We start from the raw sequence: 19,756 nt of genomic DNA, 5'->3' as shown, positions 1-19,756 counted from the left end.
AGACCACTAAGTTTCAGAGTTATTTGTTATGCAGACACAGGGCACTGCTCATTTCACAGACATTATAAATTTGTGATATTTATCACGACAATTTTCTGGCAGATGGCCGGTTAATGTCTCAGCCTAACAAAATCAGCATATTACAACATTTCAGTAGATGAAAGCAAATTTATTGAGGAGGTGATATCTTTTTCTAGTTCCCACAATGCCACCCTATGGGGATCAGGGTTCTGAATGTCAGAGTGGCCTTCTCCTCTGAGAAGCCTGTGAATGAAATGCCCCTTCCACTATTAGGTAAAAAGCCAAGGTCAGTAAAACCCCAGGGAATTCATTCTTTATGGGGAGCTGAGTTTTATTGCTTGCCAGGCACTTATTCCTTTAAAGACGATCATGTTTGAAAACCCTTCTTTTGGAAAATTTCTTAGGCTTTTCTCTGCCTTTTTAAGCAGAGGAGTCAGAACCCACTGGTGCTCTGTCTCACTGCATGATAACCGTGCCCGAGCCCACTGAAGGATGGCATGGGCTCAATGCCCCCTCTCTGAGCTTCTGCAGCAAAGTCTCTACTTGGCCCTTAGAATCAGGAAACTGTAGCTGTGTGGTTTTCAGGAGGCCCCTCCACCTCTCTGGTCTTCTGTTTTCTCATCCTGCCATTGGATGGTTGTGAGAAATCTGATCACACACGCATGCATGTCACTGTGACCAAGAAGAACTCAAGGAGGGGTAACAGGCCCTGGTCAGCCTGGACTTGAAGGCTGGTCTTCCCAGCAGCGACTTCTCACTGTATCTTGGTTTGTGGTCTTTGTTCCATTCCTGGAGGAACAGATGTAACCATGGTAGCTAGAGGTTGTTTTTCCAGGCTGAGACTAACCCGGGGCCACTGGGGCTGGGAGGGGTGCGCTGCGGTCTGAAGGCGGGCGGGGGCTGCCACTGACTGTTTCATTGTCTTTTGGGGAAGAAGTACCTCCGCCCTATGCTCTGAGAGCTTCCCTGGTGACCCTAAGATTCCCATGCCCCGATGGGGCCGGCAGACAGCAGTGTCCCAAAGCGGGTGCCATGCCCCTCCCCGCTTTCCTGCCCTAGCCTTCCACCCCCTTCCCTCTCATGGTTGAAGCTCGGGCAGTCTGTCTCCAAGAATAACATGCACAGGGAAAAAAAAATTAAACATTCAGGCATTTGCGCGTGCGCATGCATACACACACACACACACACACACACACACACACACAAACCCGCTTGATGCAAAATATAACCTCTAGAAAGAAGAGGATAAAAAAATACATGTACAGTACGTCAGAAAGGAAGGAGAAAGAAGGAAAGAGCAGAAATGGAGGAGAGAGGAAAGGGGAAGAGTGACAGTGGGGGAGACGTCTTCTTAGGTATGGCCACCCTGGCAGAGGACACAAGGCCTAACTTAGCCTGTCCTTCCACCGCGGCGGAAAGTTCTGGAACCCAGGCAGGTCCAAGTAACTTTGTCTGACAAAGTTGGGTTATTCCACCGTAAAATGAGAGCAGCTGCTTTGTCATAGAGCGATGTGTTCCCTTCTTTCCCTTCCGTGGGGTCATTTATAATCATATTAATACTAGCTACCAGTACCAAGTACCTGTCCCATGGCGGTCACCAAACCTCTAACACTTCTTCAACTAGCACACCTCTGGAAGGTGGGCATTTTTACCAGAACCGCCAATGAATGGATACATAGGCAGAGAGAAGGCAAGGGATGTGCCCAAGACCACACAGCCAGGGAGCATCTGAGCCAGGATCCGAACCCTGGTGCATTTGGTGTCAGAGCCCACAGTCCTGCCCTTCACCGTGCTGCTGCCTCCTAAGTCCACCTTGGGGACAGAGGGATTTGAACTCTCCCCTGCAAAGACTGGCTTTTCCTCTAGGGTCTGAGCAAAGCCAGGCCTGAGGGATGTGTCCTAGAGGGCTGAGGCTCACACTGTAGGTGACCAAAGGGGAATGGAGATGAGTGGAGAGTGAACACGAGAGGTGTGGATGGGCGCTGGGCCCTGTGGGTTGGGGGACCAGGGCAGGCATCCAGGAGCAGGGCCTTGCCTGAGCTGCGGAGGATAGAGAGATTTTGAAGGACCTCCTCCTATTATTAGAATCTGGAATTCCAAAATTCCTTCCAAAAGTATGTTCCATCTGGATCCCCTGAGTGGCCTCACACCAAAGGTGTCCTCAACCAGCCTGCACCTGGAGTTGACAGAGAGCAGATCAGGGTGAGGACCCTGCTCCCAGGGTGAGGACCCTGCCTGGTCTTATACCCTGGCTCTATCAGGTGGCCTCTGGGCCTTGGTACCTGGCCTCCTTGAGCCTGGCAGTGTGGACCTGTCTACCTCACATTGTGGTTATACACATCAAGTGCCTCCTTTAATCAATGTAGGAATTATAGAGCCCAGGAAGGACACAGGCCCCGAAGAGTTGTCTTGGTGGGATGGGACCATATCGGGATCCAACGTACCTTCTGCACAGTTTTGTGCAGACTTAGGCTATTTGAGCACCTCTCCCAGAGACACTCAGAACAGCCTCCAGAGCTCTGAGGGCCACCCCCCAGCAAGTGTAGGGTATCATACTCTTCCAAGGACATTTCGAACCTCCTGTCTCAGGCTACTTCTAACCCAACGAGGCAGGCAAGACTTGTAAAAAATGATGTCCATTTTATAGATGAGGAAAATGAGGCCTAGAGCCAAGCTGTGCCCAGAGTCACACCTGAATTAACATTCGAGGCAGAACGAGAACGGGGGGTGGGGTTTAATGCCCAAAGCTCCATGCCTCCTGTTAGGAGCAGGGCTGCCTGGCTAGTAGACATCCTGTGTTCTTGGTTGCTCTTGGGACATGAAGTACAGGTGTAGACAGGTCACATCCTCCTGTGGTCCTCGGTTTGGCTATCTGGGAAACAGGAGAGGGGCTGCAGGGTGTGCAGTTGACCTGAGGTTCCAGACACCCTTGGGTAATTGGTAAGAGCCATTTGCTCTGAGAGATGACCTGTCCAGAGTGGGGTCTGTTCCTTCTATGTCTATACGAGTCCCAGGATGCCATCAGGCAGGAACCTGGTAGACACTGAATGAATGAAATTGGCTCAAATAAATGAGGGGATACCTCTGTTGTCACAACTGGTGGCCAGATGGTCCCAACGTTCGAACACAGCCCTGTCATTCACAGGCACTTGGAGTAATTCATCTTGTCCTTACCTCTGGTGGTATGATCTCTGTTTGATGGAGATCAGAAAGGCTAAGCGACCTGCCCCAAGTCACACAGTTAGAAAACAGCAAAGCAGAAACCTGTTTTCTGCTGGAGTTCCATGAATCCCATTGCTTCCTCGTCCTCTATGGCTGTTTTGCTGGTATGAGTTTCTAGAACATTCTATTGCTGATTCACAATTCCAGTGTCTCCCTGAATCTTGCTCAGCTCAGTGTACCTGGGGCTCCAGATGGTATTTCCATCTGCCAAATCCCCGGGGCAGGCTGGGCCCAGCTAGCAGATGCCCACTGCCCAGGAGCCGGCCCCACCCTATCTCCAGCGCCCAGCTCTCCCTTGCCCAGGCCTGGAGCATCAAGCCACCTGGTGGAATTAGTGGTTGTGGTGGGAGTGGGGAAGTGCTGGTCAGGGGCGGGAAGGGTGTGGCTTTTGTTTCCAGAGCTGGGAAGGAGGCTGGGCCTCAACTACCTGTGTCTGTTGAGCAGGTCTTTACCCTCTGAGGTTGTTAGGCTCTGAAACCCGCAAGGGCATGGTGGGCTGCTGGGGAGACAGGGAGAGGAGCCTGGTCCAAGCCTCTGGCCAGTCTCTGCTGGGCATGCTCCACCCAGCCTTGGCTGTTTCCCCAAGCAGGGTGGCAACACCCCTTGGCCCTAGAATGCCCCTGAGCCTCTGCTGCCTTACAGGCTGGGGCCATGTGGGCTGGGAGGCTGGGCAGGGCTACTTCAACTTCCAGCCTGTGTCCTGACTCCTGCAAGCACCCCTGGCAGTGTGCCGCACTGGGTAAAGCCAGTCCCACCTGCTCTGCCACCCTGCCAGGACATGCTGAGAGTCCGAGCGCCCCAGCTCAGTCGGGTCCCACGCAGCCCTTCAGGGTTTCTGTGCAGCTGGCTCTGGGCTTTTTCTCCACTGCCAGAGGTTATGGCCATCCAGATGTTCCCTTGCACCCTCCCTCCACCCCCTGTGTCCTTTAATTATTACAGCTGCAGCGAAGGCCCTCCCCATCCCACACAAGCCTGCACTCTCCTCCTCTCTGTACCCCATGAGACTGGTCCCCTCCTACATCCCCAGGACAAGACCCACGAAGGCTGTGGCAGAGGCCAGACCTGGGAAGTAGACACTCCCAGGTTCTCGTCCTAACCACAGATTTTTCACATGGGGGCTGTAGGTTTTTCTCCTGGGACCTGGCCCTCAAGTTCACTCTTCTCTGATAAGGTCCCAGTGGCACGATGCCACATGCCTGCCAAGCTTCACCTTCAGATCTTGTTCACATCCACTTTTCTCCATATACTTTTCTAGCCCCTCTGTGTAGAGAGGAATTATTGTGCCCATTTTTCTGATGAAAAATACGAACTCCTTCTTGTGAATTCAACTCACCCAAGGTCACAGAACCAGCTAAATGACAGAGACCCCAAACCTTCAGCCTGTCGAATCATCATGCTCTGTCACCTGCCAGCCCCACCCCACCCATCCCCATCCCCATCCCCTCCTCTTTGATCCCCTCCATCTCCTCCCATACCCACATTGGCTTGGCGGGTCAAATGGTGTCCCTGCAAGCTGTGTTCTTATTCATCCTTTATTTATTAGACGGTGTAGAGGGGAGGGGAGGTTTGTTTTCTTTCAAGAAAAATTATACACCTTTTGCTTTATGTTCAAGATAAAGGATTTACGACTTGCATTTATTACTGGTGATTTCCTGAGCCAGAAAACTCCTTGGGAGCCTTATTAAACCTTATTAAACCACTGAAAATTTAGATAATAAAATAAATCACTTGTCTCCCATAAACAGCATTCGGCCACGCGTTACTGAGTTTCAGAATCCCAACTGCCCCCGGCTGCTTTGAGGGAGGTGTCGCTGCCTGGTCTGCGGTGGGTGACCCCCTGCAGCCTGCATCAGCACAAACACAACTCACTGGAGGGTGGGGACACATGTCACCCCACTGGGGAGCCCTGTTATTTGTAGTATTTCTGTCCTATCAGGAAGCTCTGCAGAGGAGTGGAAATGGCTTAGACTTTGCTAGTTATGAGGGGATGTGTGGACACCTGGATGACGTGGTTCTACATTTAAGACTTCCTGGGGGTATTTGAACCTCTGTTCTACGAGGCACTAAGGTACCTGCACAGCTGGCCAGCCTCTAGGTGTCCCACGCTCACATGCTGTGCACAATACCTCTGCCCACGTGCCATGGCTCCCAGAGCTGTGGCCAGGACTCCAGAAGCTACCCCATGATGCAGAGTCTGGGGACTTTACCCAGGGAAGAAGGGACCGTGGCACCAAGTGAATCACAGCTGGAGCACAGAAAGGCCAAGAGCAGGAGGAGCGAAGGCTGGGACCTGACCAGGTGTGCAGTCAGCAGAGAGGGGCTCAAACCCTTCAGGAGAGGATTATGATGAAAATCCTAGCTCAGCTCTGCAAAGGATGAATGGTGTGACCTTGGACTGGCAAAGCCCCTCTTGGAGATTCAGTTTCTTCTTCAGTGTCCTCCAGCTAATCCACTGAAATATTTTGGTTCCAGGACAGATCCTTTGGATACCAAGGTCATGAACAGCTCAACTGTGGATGTCTTGGAGCTGTTGGGCTGGAATGTGGACTTCCTGTGACCCTGACTCTGCCCGATGCCTCCACCCCAGGCCCTGGCAGGTTACAGAGGAATGTTAGTGTGAGCTTTTAGAGGGAGATGCACTCCATGGTCAAGGAAGGGCTGTTATTTGGCCACAGCAGGTGGAGTGATGGAGACTGGACAGGTAGCTGTGTCCCCTCACACTGAGTGGACAAGGGAGAGGAGGACTACGGGTCCCTCTTCCCCCAGTGGCCAAGGGTGGTCACAGAGCTGGGGATGGCTGCTTCTCCGTAATGTGCACAGTTCATTACGAACAGCCTCAGAGCCCTGTGTAGGGCAGAGGGACAAACAGAGAGCATCCGGACATAATGCTGATGGTAAGGACGCTTGGCAGCAGCAGTGTAGGGGACAGAGGGCTATAGTCTGAGATTCCTTCCACCTTGAATCAAACTGGTGACTGAGATGTACTGAGGGCTCTCGGAGCCAGTCGCCGTCCTAAATATTTTGCGTGGGTTCTCCCATTTCATCCTCTCTAAAACCTCATGAAGTGCATACTGTCACCCTTGTCACCTCATGTCAAATGAAGAAACTGAGGGAGAACTAGCACTTGAGGCCAAGCAGCCAGGCTGCGGGCTCTGGAGGAGTCTGCCAGGCCACTCCCATGTCCCTGCTGTTTGCTTGCTGCGTGTGTGAGAAATAGGGATGTGCGGGACGGGGCTCCTGGCTTCAGCCCCACAGACGAGTGGGAGGGAGACAGGTGAAGACTCCAATCTCAAGGTTTGGACAGGAACCTTGGATCCGAGGGAAGGGGCTCTGCCGGGTTCAGAAGGGGGGTCTCCACCAAGGAAGTGAGACCCCTGTGCAGCCAGGACATGGGGCCAGGGAGCAGAACCTTCCGATGAGGGGAAGAGCATGTGCTGAGTGAGGCACAGAGGCTGGGAGAGCACGGCATATACAGACGAGTATACGGGAGTCGGGGGCTGGGTTCAGAGGTAGAAAGGGTGAGCTCAGAGACAGACGTGTCTCTGAGAGGAGGAGAGCAGCAGAGAGCTGGAGGGCAGCAGCCCCTGCGGGTGGGTGGGAAAGTGAAGCAGGGAAACACTGGGCCTCCCCAGCATTTGGACTCTATTAAAGAGGCCCCAGAAGGTTCTAGATGGGAAAGGAATCTGCTTGGGCCTGCATTTGAGGAAGGTATCGGCAACAGGCAGTCCTGGAGGGGTGGGAAGGCGGCCAGCTAGCAGTTGGGAGACTGTGTCTTCTGACCCATACACCCGCCCCCATTATTCATGGCTACTCCCCTGCCCTTCTCTTGCCCTAGACCTCTGTGTGGGATCCGGTTGGGAGGGCCCCTGTCGGGTGGCAGCTGGGGGAGGAAGGAGCTCCCACAGTACAAGGCCTATCACGAGCAGGAGATGTGCTGATAGCCTCGGTCCTTGAAAAGCACTCTGCCTCCCGGCATAGCCCAGGTCAGGGCTCCAGCCGGATGGCCTCAAGATCCCAGCTCTGCCTGTGTTTTCCCAAGGAAGTGAAACCTCAGAGTTGCCTCAGAGTTTGCACTTTTCTTCTAAGCCGACGCCATCCACCACGAGAACCGCCTGGCATTTGGCTGGGAAAGAACCCACTGGAAGCTTGCAATTTTCAGGCCTAATTGCACCGTTACATATAATATCATTATATAGAACTTTTATTGCACAAAGAGAGTCCAAGCATTTCCTCTTCCTATTTATACTCAAGCCCAGTCTCTCCTCTGCGGGAATTTCTCCCTTGTTCACTGTAGAAGCAGAGGGATATTTGGTGCCAGGGGTCTTTTCCAGAGAAAGGGCGATGAGGAACTCATTTGCCATGAGTGGTTTCCTTATGGAATGTCAGTCAGTGAACAAATGCTGTCACTCACTCACGGTGTGCTTGACCTTGGCTTCATACCCCAGAAAACATCCTGCATCTGCTTTTGGAGGACTTCTGGCTTCACTGAGAGGGAAGACTAACCCACCACAAGATGTTACAGAGCAACGGAGCTAATGAGGAATCCAATATGGCGGGGTCCTGCCATCAGGGATGCAGGCTCCAGTAAGTCTTAGGTGGCTATCTGGGCAGGCCTCAAATTCCTGGACATGGTCAGGGAGAAGCGCTGATGATGCACAGAAAAGCTAGCCCTTCCCTTGATGTTTGGTGCAAATCTTAGGGGACAGGAGCCAACCTTCCCTCTGTAGACATTGCCCCCAGCTGCAGAAGTTCAGCCCCAAGGTCTCTGTGACCTCCACGGAGAAGGCGTCACCTTTTAGCCCCTTATAGAATCACCACCCCCCAACCTAACACTCCCACCCCACTTTGGCCGCCATCACTAATTCATTTGTTCTGCGATATTTGGTCTCTAGACAATCATAAATCATAGTGAAAATATTCTCAAGGCATAAGAATTTCCCATCCCTGCCCCCAACCCAAAGAAGACTGAATGATCCATGGGTGAGCTAGAATGGGAGCGGGAATTCCCTCCCACCTAAGATGCCTACTTCTCCTTTAAAGTCTCGAGATCATGAGTGTTGAATAAGAAATATGAGGTTAAAAAGTTAGAAAAGAGTTGGGGAAAAAAAGCCCTCATGCTATTCGCAGATGATATGATTGGGTACTTTCCTATACAAATAACAGACAAGTTCAAGAAAATGTCAGAAGACCCCATGTACTTGGCAATGAAAATAGAAACAACACCTAGAAGCAAGGTCAGAGGAAATGTGTGTGATCCATACCAAGGAGGTTTTAAAACATGACTGACTGCTTTTTAAAAAAGACTTACATCAACAGAAAGACATACCCTGTTCTTCGATAGGGCGTTGCAATATTGTAATGCCAACCCCCCTAACTTATTGAATAAATATAACACAATCCCAATAAAAATATCAACCAGAATTTCTATTGAAATGAGATAAGCTGATTCTAAAGTTCATATAGAAAAATAAGCCTTTAAGAATAGCCAAGAAATTTTTTGAAACAGATGATTAATAGGAACAGGGAGACTAGCCCAGACTAGCCCTACCAGATATGAAAACATTAGAAAGCCATAAAAATAAAATATTTGGTACTAGATTATGAGCAGATCAATAGAAAGTCATGGCACACCATAAATAGATACAGATAAAATCATATACATATGAATTTAGCATGTTATACCGGTAGATTTTCAATTTTTCTTTTAAGATGAATTTTGCAATAAAAGGGATTGAGACAACTGACCAATTGTGTAGAAAATAACACAAATCAAAATAAAACTTGGATTCCTTCCTCAGTCCTTACACCAAGATAAAAAACACATATAGCAAATATTCAAAACTATTATTAAAAACATGAAAAGAAAATATAGAAGAGTATTATTATTATTAATTTTTTTTTGTGTGTGTATGGTACTGGGGATTGACCCAGGGGCACTTTGTTATTAATTTTTTTGTGTGTGTGTATGGTACTGGGGATTGACCCAGGGGCACTTTGTTACTGAGCCGTATTCCCAGCCCTTTTTTATTTTTATTTTTTGAGACAGAATCTCCCTAAGTTTCCCAGGCTGATCTCAAACTTGCAATCTTCCTGCCTCAGCCTCCCAAATAGTTGGGATTACAGGAGTGCACCACCATGCCTGGCCTAGAGAGTTATTTTCTAATCACAAAGGGCAAATGCCTTTCTAAAATAAGACAGAATACCCAAAAGTCATTTAAAAATGATAAATTTGATTAAATAGAAAATTTTACACACATAAAAAATTCTGTAACAAAATCAAGACAAACAAGTGGGAAAATATTTGCAAACATATGATGAAGGGCTAATTAATTTCCTTTGGGAGAGAGAGAGAGAGCTTATGTCAACGCATCAGGAAGAGACCTGTAGCTAACTGGAAAAATTGGCAACACACCCGCATACAAACACACACACACACACACACACACACACACACACAATCACAGAATCACAGAAAAAAAAATGCAAACAGCTTTTACACGTGTGAAAAAATGCTCAAATCACTCAGCATTAAAGATATAAAAAATCAAGCAGGGTGTGATGGCGCACACACCTGTAATCCCAATGGGTTGGGATGCTGAGGCAGGAGGATCACAAGATTGAGGCCAGCCTCAGCAACTTAGCAAGACCCTAAATGACTTAGTAAGTCCTGTCTCAAAATAAACAAATAAGTAAACAAACATATAAATAAATAAAAATAAATAGATAAATAAATAAATGGGGGAGGCTGGAGATAGAGCTCAGTGGTAAAGCACCCCTGGGTTCAATTCCCAGTATATTAAAAAAAGATATTAAAATTAAGTAGATTTTAACCCTGCAATCTGTACACGTGGTAAAAATGGGAGTTCATAACCCACTTGATTCAAATTTATGAAATATGATATGTCAAGAGCTTTGTAATGTTTTGAGCAACCAATAAAAAAAATTAAGTAGATTTTAATTTTCACTTATCATAGGGGCAAAAATTAAAACTATGAGCCAGATATTTCCCTTATAAATATTTGCTTTGCAGTTTCGCGATTGCATATGTCTGACTTGTACACAAGGATTTTCATCTCTGCAGCATGGAATGGATAGCTAGTAACTGGAGGCAGCTCTGGGCCCAGCAGTGGGGACTGGCTAGATACCTCACAGAGCAGCACACAAGCATTGCATGTGTTTTTTTGCCGTGTTTGGAAACTCTTCTACCTGTGAGGGGTAGAAGCCAGATTTTTTTTTTTTTCCTGTTTATACTCTTTGGTGGTTTTGAATTTTAAAGCCATTACTTTTGGGAAAACATTGAATGATTTCGATGCTCTTCCTTCTTTCACAAACTGCCCAATCTTTGGAATTCTCTTTTGTCTTGTCTGATCACTACTGAAAAAAAGGGGCCTTTTAGCTATTCGGTTTGTCTTTCTTCCTGGAGTTAATGACACCAGTCTCTCTCATGAGTGGTTGGAGGACCAAAGGAGAACGTGGGTGGGAGCAGGATTTGGCTGCTGACCCAACTATGGGCCAGAACTGCAGGAGCTTAGCGGGGCCGTGCTCTGCCCAGCACCCATCTCCTAGCCAGCCACAGCACTGTGGCGAGGCAGGCCGGGACCAGAGCTAGGTTCTTCCATGCACCTGATTTCAGTCTCAGATCATTATTTATTGGTCCAACATGTATCAGACAGCAGGAGAGGACACAGGTGGTAGAGCGAGCTATGATGTTTTGATACCCAGGAGGGTGTGGCTGCAAAGTATCATCACAACAATGAAAACCTACACTTTCACCAAGCCACTTATTGCACAGAATTAACTCATTTGTTACCCCCAGATTACAGGGTCAGATGCTGAGCCCAAAGGGTTGAAGTGACCCACTCAAGGTTCCGGGTCAGTGACAGCCTCACCACCTGGACTCTGCATGGCACAGCAGCTCCCTCCAGGATGGCTCCCAGGCACCGCTGCTCCTGGTATCCACACCTTGCATAGATCCCTCCCACCCCGTATCTGGATTGACTCTCAGGATATGAAGGAGTACAACTTGAACAGCTAGGTTAGAAGAGATGGTGCCATCTTCACCTTGCTTTCCCTGGGGACTCCTGCTGGGGGAAAGCCATGTTGCCATGTTGAGAGACCCTCGATCAGCCCACAGAGAGGTCCGAATAAAGAGGAACTGGGGCCACCAACAACCAGCACCAACTTGCCAGCTACACGAACAAGCCAATTTGGAAACAAGTCCTTCTGTCTTGGCGGCGTTTAGATGACGGTATCCCTGGTCCACAACTAGACTGCTACTTCATGGGAAACCCTGAGCCAGGACTCCCCAGCTAAGCTGCTCCTGAACTCCTGACTATAAATATTGTGAGGATAATAAATACTTATTGTTGTTTTAAGCTGTTAAAGGGCATTTTTGTTATGCAGCAGCAACTAACTAATGCACACTAGCTAATTCAACTCCCAGAGCAGGATGTCACTCTTTGGTTCCTGCCCATTTACTGTCATACCTAGACTTTGGTGTGTGTAGTGATGTCTCTTCAACATAACAGTAGAGATATCTGTGCTTTATGATTCCCTTATAAACCTCATGTAGCAGGGACTGGAAACAGAAGGTGAGATTCACATTGACTTTCCAACTTGCTATTTGGGAAGAGCAGGCAGGTTGTGACCTGCAGGTCTCTATCCCATGCAAATGCCCAATGCTTCTGTTTGGGCTAGAGCCCTCCTGTGAATGGATGGTGGCTTGGATATGGCTGGTATGTGTCCCCAAGGTTTATGTGATGAAAGTATGGTCTTCAGTGTGTGGTGTTGCAGTGGTAGAATCTTTAGGACATAGGACCTATGGGTTAGGATACGTCATTGGGGAACCACTCTCAGAAGGGATAGTGCAGTTCTTGAGGTATCTCACTTCATTCCTTCAAGAGTAAGCCTTGCCCCTGAGGCACTCTGGCATCCTGACTTGTCAGGTGACCCTTCTCATACCATGATGCCATTTGCTATGTGGTGATATAGCCAGAAGGCCCTCACCAGAGCTAAGCAGATGACAGTACCATATTTTTGAACCTCTAGAACTATGAGCTAGGTAATCCTATCTTCTTTATAAAGTGACCAGCATCAGGTATTTTATTACAGCAACAGAAAATGAATCAAATAGTAAGCACAGAATATATGTGAACTCGTCACCTAAGCCCTGCAACTCACCATCACACTGGAGCATTCCTGTGTGAGCTTTTCCCAAATTTCTGTAATGTGTCTGATTCATAACCCACTTCCTAGGGTCTCCTGGAGGGAAAGAGGGAGGAAGGGAGAGGAGGGCCTGGAGAGGGCTGTTACTGCACTGAGTGCCTCTCATGATTTATTTACTTGCTCCACACCCTTTCCAAAAATATTTCTTCTACAGCCAGAGGGACAGCGTCCCTTTCAACTTTTCTGATGCTAAATTCTAAATAGATGGTCTGCTTGACCCCACAGAACAACTTAGGAGCTTGAGACTCATAAAGAAAAATGCTGCAGAGGGAGACACCCTGCTCCTTTCCTAACAGCCCCCGCCCCGGACTCTCACGGCGCTGCCTGCTCTGTCCCCAGGGACACATCTGCGGCTGCCCAGGCCAGTTCCCTGAAGGCAGCCTGTGGGAAGGCACGACCCTCCCCCACGTCTCCCGCTCTTTCCCAGGCGATGGGACTATTTTTCCAGACTGATCGACACCAGTGGGAGGGAGGAGGAGAGCCCCTCTGCACCGCGGTGTCTGAGCAGAGGCAGCCCCACCGAGGGTTTGGCCGGGTGGGTGGAGGTGACCAGAGGCAATTACCACGGAGCCCCTCCCCTCCCGCAACACCCATTTTATCCAGGGTGTAATGACGCCCCAGCTCGTCCACCCTCTGATTTGGGTCAAATGAGATGAATTTTTAGCTTTTGTTTCTGGGGAGCTTTTGCCAACAGGGAAGGCAGAAAAGCAAAGTCGGGCCAAGTCCTCGCTTCCCTTGCCCCTCTGTACCTGTTCCCAGTGAGCCATCCGGTCCCCAGGCCGCCGTGGGGATCAGTGCTCCTGGGTCTTGTTTGCTCCCAACATTGGTGACTGGCTGTCACCACCAGCCCCCGCGCATCTCGCTCGCAGCTCCAACTGTCTACCTTGCTCCTTGGCCTCCTCTGGGCCCGGTCACCTTCCAACAACTGGGAGATGTCCCGGGCGTGCCCAGCCCCCACCACCTTGGCCTTGTCCATCTGTCCTCTCAGCCTCCCTCCTCACCCCACCCCGTAACTCTTGCTCATCCTCTAAGCCTGCCCAGACGTCGCCTCCTCTGGGAAGCCTTCCTGAATTAGGCAGGGGCCCCCTGTCTTCCCAGCCTTCCCTCTCCTCTCACCACGTGGAGACTGAAAAGTGGGTGCTACAGGGATGGGGGGTGCTGGGGTGGGGGCAGCAAGCCACAGGGAGTGTGGCAGGGTAAGCCCTGGGGACAAGGACCTGTGTGCAACCCTGCCCAACCCCAGAGCTTGAAAGGTGGGGACCCACCAGGCCTCATGGAGGGCTGGGGCCGGGTGGAATGGGACAGCAGTAGAGGCAGAGTGTGGCTCTGCTGCACGGGGAGGGAGGCAGGGCACCTTGGAGATGGCCGTGGGCCATTTACGAAGCCTCAGGCTAATGGACCCTCATTACTGAAATTGCAAAGGGAACAATGTGGACTCATGGGAAGTTCAGCCGAGGGGACCCAAGATCTCCCCGACAGACAAGAGTCCAGGAAGTCGCCGCTCCTCCCCTCAGTCCCTCACCCTGACCTTCTCTACCTCCATCCATCCACCGAGGGGCACCCGGCCAGCACCTCGGCTCCTCAGGGCTCTTGACCTCGCCCTTCCTCGTTGGGATGTCCCTGAGTCCATCTTCTCCCAGTCAACTGTCCTGAACAGGCGTTAAGCCCTCAGGCAGTGGCAGAGCAGGGGGTCTTCAGACACAGAAGCCCCCCGATTTCATCAATGTGGGGAACGAATACTTCCACACACGCACACCTCTGAAAGGCACGTGGGCGTGCAGATGATGGGTTTGGGGAGGATTCACCACAAATGTGTGCGAACGCATTACCGGGCCCCACACAGAGGAGACTCCAGGCAGGGGCCCATGAAACACTGAGTCCCCTGAAGGATGCTCGAGGACACAGGACGGGGATGCAAGTTCCTTGAAGGAGAGGAGGGGATGCTTCTCTGCACACCCCATGGGATGAAACCTGGAGATTCTCATCCGTGGGCCTCTGATGCGGTGTTTGTTGAGTGACTCATGGAGCACATGTGGGCTATTTACTTTGAAGTAGTCAGCACCACCTCTACCGTCAGAAGGAGGAAAGGACCCAGGAGTATAAGTAATAAAGGAGGGAAAGCCCTCAGTAAATAGCAAGTGCTGCTGCAGGCGCTGCCCTTCCAGAAAGGCTGGCCCATACAGCTCCTTGTATGTGGCAAAGAGCAAAATGCTAACCCAGGACATTTACATGGGCTAAATCTCTCCAGGAAAAAAACAGGAATCCTATTTCTTCTGATTAAATAATCCTTAAATCAGGATAAAAAGAATTTTTTTCCTGGAAATCTTTGACCTAGGAGTGCTTCAATATTGCTATAATTTCAAAACATAACGAAGATAGCCACTGTGAAGCATTCCATTTTGCTTCTGAGCATGGTATCCCTCCTTATCCAGGGAGGTCAAGTTCCCAGACCCTCAGTGGGTGCCTATAGCTGTGGTTGGCACTGAATCCCACACATTCCATGTGCTCCCTATACATACATACCTATGGTAGCCTAACACAGAAGTTAGGCACTGTAAGAAGTGGAGGACAGTGACTATTAATAAAATAGGACAATTATGACAACATACTGGAGTGAAAGCTATTTAACACATGAATGGCTTATTTCTGGAAAATTCCATTTAGTATAATTCAGATGGCTGTTGACCACGGGTAACCGAAACAATGGAAAGTGAAACCCCCAATGAGAACTACTGCATTCTTAGTGGAAGAAGGGAGGGGACACCTTTGAAGGGGCTGGACCCGTAGGAGGGGCAGGAGAGAAGTTTCCCACCACCCATATCCCCAAGAGGACCAGCATGAGCCGCAAGCCTGGGTCAGGCCGGACTTTCACACCGTCTGTCCACTGTAACCTTTCAGAGCGAAACCTGACATTCTGTCACAGTCACAGAATCCCTGGACGCTGAGAGTTCAAGGGCAAGGCTTGCCCAGAGCCATTTTAACAGTTTTATCTTGATTCTTGAGCACTTTCTCTTTGTGCCAGGAAGTGAGCTGGACCTTTAACCTACACTGTGTCATTCAGTCCTTCAGGTAATCCTGTGAGATGATGATTGTCACCCCCATTTTCCTACACGGAGACAGAGGTGGCCGGGAGCGGAGGGCCTCAGGCCCCAGGGCTGCAGTGAGTCACTGGCCTGTTCCAGTCCGCCAGCTCCGTCTGAGAACATCTGGTAAGGGCTGGAAGAGGTTGGAATGCTGTCCTCAGACATCAGAAGAGCGTTGGAAGGCCAGCAGTGAGTGGGACTTCTATAGTCAAGAATGCTGAGTCCCAGAGAGGGAGAAAGCACAATGTCCCCTGGTTGTGGCAGAGAGCAAGGCCTGCCGTCCTCACCCTGGTCAGCATGCCCATGCCAGCACAGAGAGCCATACCAGCTGCCAGGGGACCCAAGCTGTGACCCCCGCTCAGCTCTCCAGGGGGGACACAGGTTCAGGCAATAGCAGCCGAAGGAGAGTTGGTGGCTGTGACAGCCAGTGCCCTGGAAGGAATGATAAAGACACCGTCTCACTCCTAAGATTACACTCCTTCTTTTCCACCACTCAGAGGTGAGACGGCCAAGTCTTGATTTTCTCAGGACTTTCCTGGTTGAAGCCCTGAAAGTCCCACAATCCGTACATCTCCTTGGTCCCTGGCACATTGGGACTGTTGGTCACCGAGACTGTCTCCACCTTCCTGGCTCTTCCACCCACCTCCTCTGTCTTGAGGGATCACGTGACCCCAGCTCCACCAGACAGTGCGGGGCTTTTCACTCCCACCCACACCTTGAAATGCTGCCCGCCCCATCGGATGCCAGCGGAAGTGTGCCTGCCCCCAAGGATTGCCCAACCTGGCACCTTTCTGCTTTACCTGTTAGGGGGTGGCGAGGGATACAGGGCAAGGAGAGGCAGAGGTGTGGAGAGAGCATGGGATCGAAACAGGAAGAAGGGAGGGGAGGGGAACCGAATGAGACCTAAACAGGGACAAAGAGAAGCAGAGATGAGGAAGATGGGGAGCAAGGAGAGAAAGGGGGCACCTGAACCAGGTGGGCGTAGAGGTAAAGGAACAGTCCTTTGCTGGGGCCAGCTGGGGCCCAGGTTCTTCACAAATGCCCACCGGGAAGATGTACTTACTCATGTGGGGCTGTGCAATTACTTGGGTTCAACACCCTCATTTTGAGATTTTTGGGGTCTACATCGTGGGAAGGTAAGGGCCACCATAGCAGAAATCATGTTGAACTCTCTCTAATCAACTGAGAACTTTCAAAGCATCTTGCACATGGCAAGATCTTAAATGTTCCTTAATAAGGACGGTGACAATAGTGATATTGATCTCTGGCAACCCAGGTCTCTTAGGCAGGTCTTTCCGAGTCAACATCAAAACAAAGTTGAGTAATTATTTTGGAAATTTGAGCAACCTGGCCATGAAGAATGTGGAGGTGGCCCCGATCCACTGGGAAACAGAGGCAGGGCTGGCTCCCTCCGTGGGCGGTGGCTGGATGGGGTAACTGAAGGGTGCCTCTCTCAGCTCTACCCACCCCAGTGTAGATCTTTCATCAGCCTCAGCCCATGCCACCCAGCCTGCCATGCCGATGGCTGGGGATTCCCACCGGGGAGATTTGAACAAGGAGCTCTGCTGGCGGAAACCACTAACACGTTTCTATCCTGCACCCAAATTATTGTAGGATTTCTGGACTAGCCCAAGGGTCGTATGTGTGAGCTCGTCAGATCCACAGTCTGTCTCCCTGTCATGGCCATGGGTGGGGAGGGAATGGGAAGATGGCGGTGGGAACTAGGAGAAGAGGTGGTCCAGAGGCAGACCTGGCCTCTCTGGGAAGGGAAATGGAAGGAGACTGGGTGGAGGCTAAAGTGACATCTAGAACTTTCTCCATACAGAAAGTCACAGCGGGCAGCTTGGTGCAGAGAAGCAAGGAAGTCCACAGTGGGCTTCTCCTCACCCTGCTCCCAGGGAGTGTCCTTAAGCCTTCTCCTTCTACCCAGGGAAAGGACGCTGCAGTCAAAAGGTTTTGGCTGCCAAGTGAATGATGTGTGCTGGTTTGGGAGAGGGCATCCCTGGGAAAGTTCTGAAGGCAGCAAGTAGGACTCTGCCTCCTGCTGAGGAAGAGGGGGCTCTTCCCATTCTCACCCCAGCAGCTTGCTCAGGAGCACATCACCCAGGCCCAGGCATCTGGACTCCGCTGCCAGGACCGTGAATCTTGAGCAAGATCTAGGACTGCAGTTCGTGTCTTTCGTTGACTGCCATGCACTCTAAATAACACAAATGTTGGGGACACCTGAACACCAGAGCCCTGTCAGAGATTCCCAATAAATACTACTCTCTCTCTCTCTCTCTCTCTCTCTTTCTCACCCCTGACAAAGGGCCTCATCAGGAGACCTGCCTAACTCTGGGTAAGTCTGCATTTCCTGGACTTGTTTGATCCCTCTAACACCTTTTAATACCTTGCAGATGGAGTGTGACATACACACCTTTGGAGAACACCAGTATAGAGCTGTGCTTTCCAAACTTCTCAGTCGTGGAATTCCTAGAGAAATAATATTTTTATGGCACACAGGCTCCAAGGGTTCTCTGGAGTCACTGGCCTGTCTTCAGATGACAAAACGGTGCAGGGGGTCAGTATCTGGGCAAAGCCACTGGGCAGGAAGCTCTGAGGAGGACATCGTCCTCTGGGATGGAAGCCTGAAGGCCTGACCTCTCGGCCTGGCTCAGGTTCAAACCAGTCTCCTTGAGATCACACAGGTAGCCTGGCATTCTGAGGTCTCCTCTCCGTCCCGCCCAGCACCGCTCTCCCCCAGGAGAAGCTGTTATCAGAGACGGGGGTGGGGGCGCTGGGCAGGGCAGCTCATCTCCCAATCCACCCACTATCCTGGGAGCTCAGGGTCAAAACAAACCAGCTCTGCCTTTTGTTCACGCCTCCTGCCTCTTCCCACTCAGGGCCTGGAACACAGCCCCAGCCGGCGGTGCCAGGGAGTCTCCTGGGCAGCAGCCTTGTCCACGGAGGTCTCGTCTCCAGCGTGGACTATCTGCTCTCTACTCCACCTGCTACCCAGGCACCGTCTCCAGCTGGGCCTCACCTGGGCTTCCAGGCCCCATAGCTCCTGGGGGCCCTGATCCTCACAGGGTGCTCCACCCCCCCCCACAGCCTGCGGTCCTGTCTCTGAAGGCCCCATCTGCCCAAGGCCTGCCTCAGCCCTGTCCCCTGGACTACCATCTCTGGCCATCATCACACGTATATCCAGGGGATCCACACGCCCCACCAATGGTGCTGCCAAGCTCTCGGGTGGCGGGGCTAGGGATCACTGTTACTAACAAGATCAATCATTCCGCTTTGAATTAAAGGAAAATCTATTTCACAAGCCATACTGAATGCTAAGCAAGAGGCAAATGGGCCAACACTGCATCTAGATGACGGCGAACGCACAGGACGGAGCAGCATCAGGAAGCCTGGGTGTGAGACCTAGCTCCACTCTCTGCCCAGGGGCTTAGCCTGGAAAGGGGGCCCAGCTTCCAGGAGTCCTGGCTTCGCAGTGTCAGCGAAGGAGCTTTGTTTTACCTTAAAGTTCTCTTCATGGTTTTGTAGCCTACAAGATATGATGAGGGAAAGAGAACTGGTAGAACCAGCTCTGAGTCCCTGGATGAGCCATCTACTCTATTTCTTTTACTCGCAAAGTCATGGTTAATTTTATGTGTCAGCTTGACCAGGCCAGGGTATCCAGATATTGGGTCAAGCACCAAAAGATGAGTAAACTTTTTTTTAGATAAGATTAACATTTATATTAGTAGACTTGGAGTAAAGCAGATTACTTTATGGAGGGGGGGGGCTCATCCAATCAATTGAAGGCCTTCAGAGAAATAGACTGACCTCCCCAGAGGAAGAGGGAGCTCTGTCTCCAGACAGTCTTTATCAACCCAAACATCCCCTGGTTGTCTAGTCCTGCCAGATTTCGGACTTGCTCGCCATAGAATTGCACACAGATATGTGTGCATACACATGAACCTATTGGTTTTGTTTCTATGGATAGCCATGATTAATACAATGCAGTTGGATGAAGTCCGTGTTTCAAACTTGTTGTTCAAGCTTGAACCCTGAGGGTCTTAACCCAGGCTGCACATTAGACACCCTAGGAACTGTTGGAACACTGACATCCAGATCCCAACCTCAGGCCAATTGAATCAAACTCTGGGGACACTGCATGGGCATCAGTGTCTTTGAACACCCCAGGGCCTCCACCGGCGTAGACTGGGCTGGCAATTAAA

This window comes from Callospermophilus lateralis, chromosome 17, assembly GCF_048772815.1.
Source record: "Callospermophilus lateralis isolate mCalLat2 chromosome 17, mCalLat2.hap1, whole genome shotgun sequence".
Classification (NCBI taxonomy): domain Eukaryota; kingdom Metazoa; phylum Chordata; class Mammalia; order Rodentia; family Sciuridae; genus Callospermophilus; species Callospermophilus lateralis.
Note: the sequence above shows the minus strand (reverse complement) of the source record.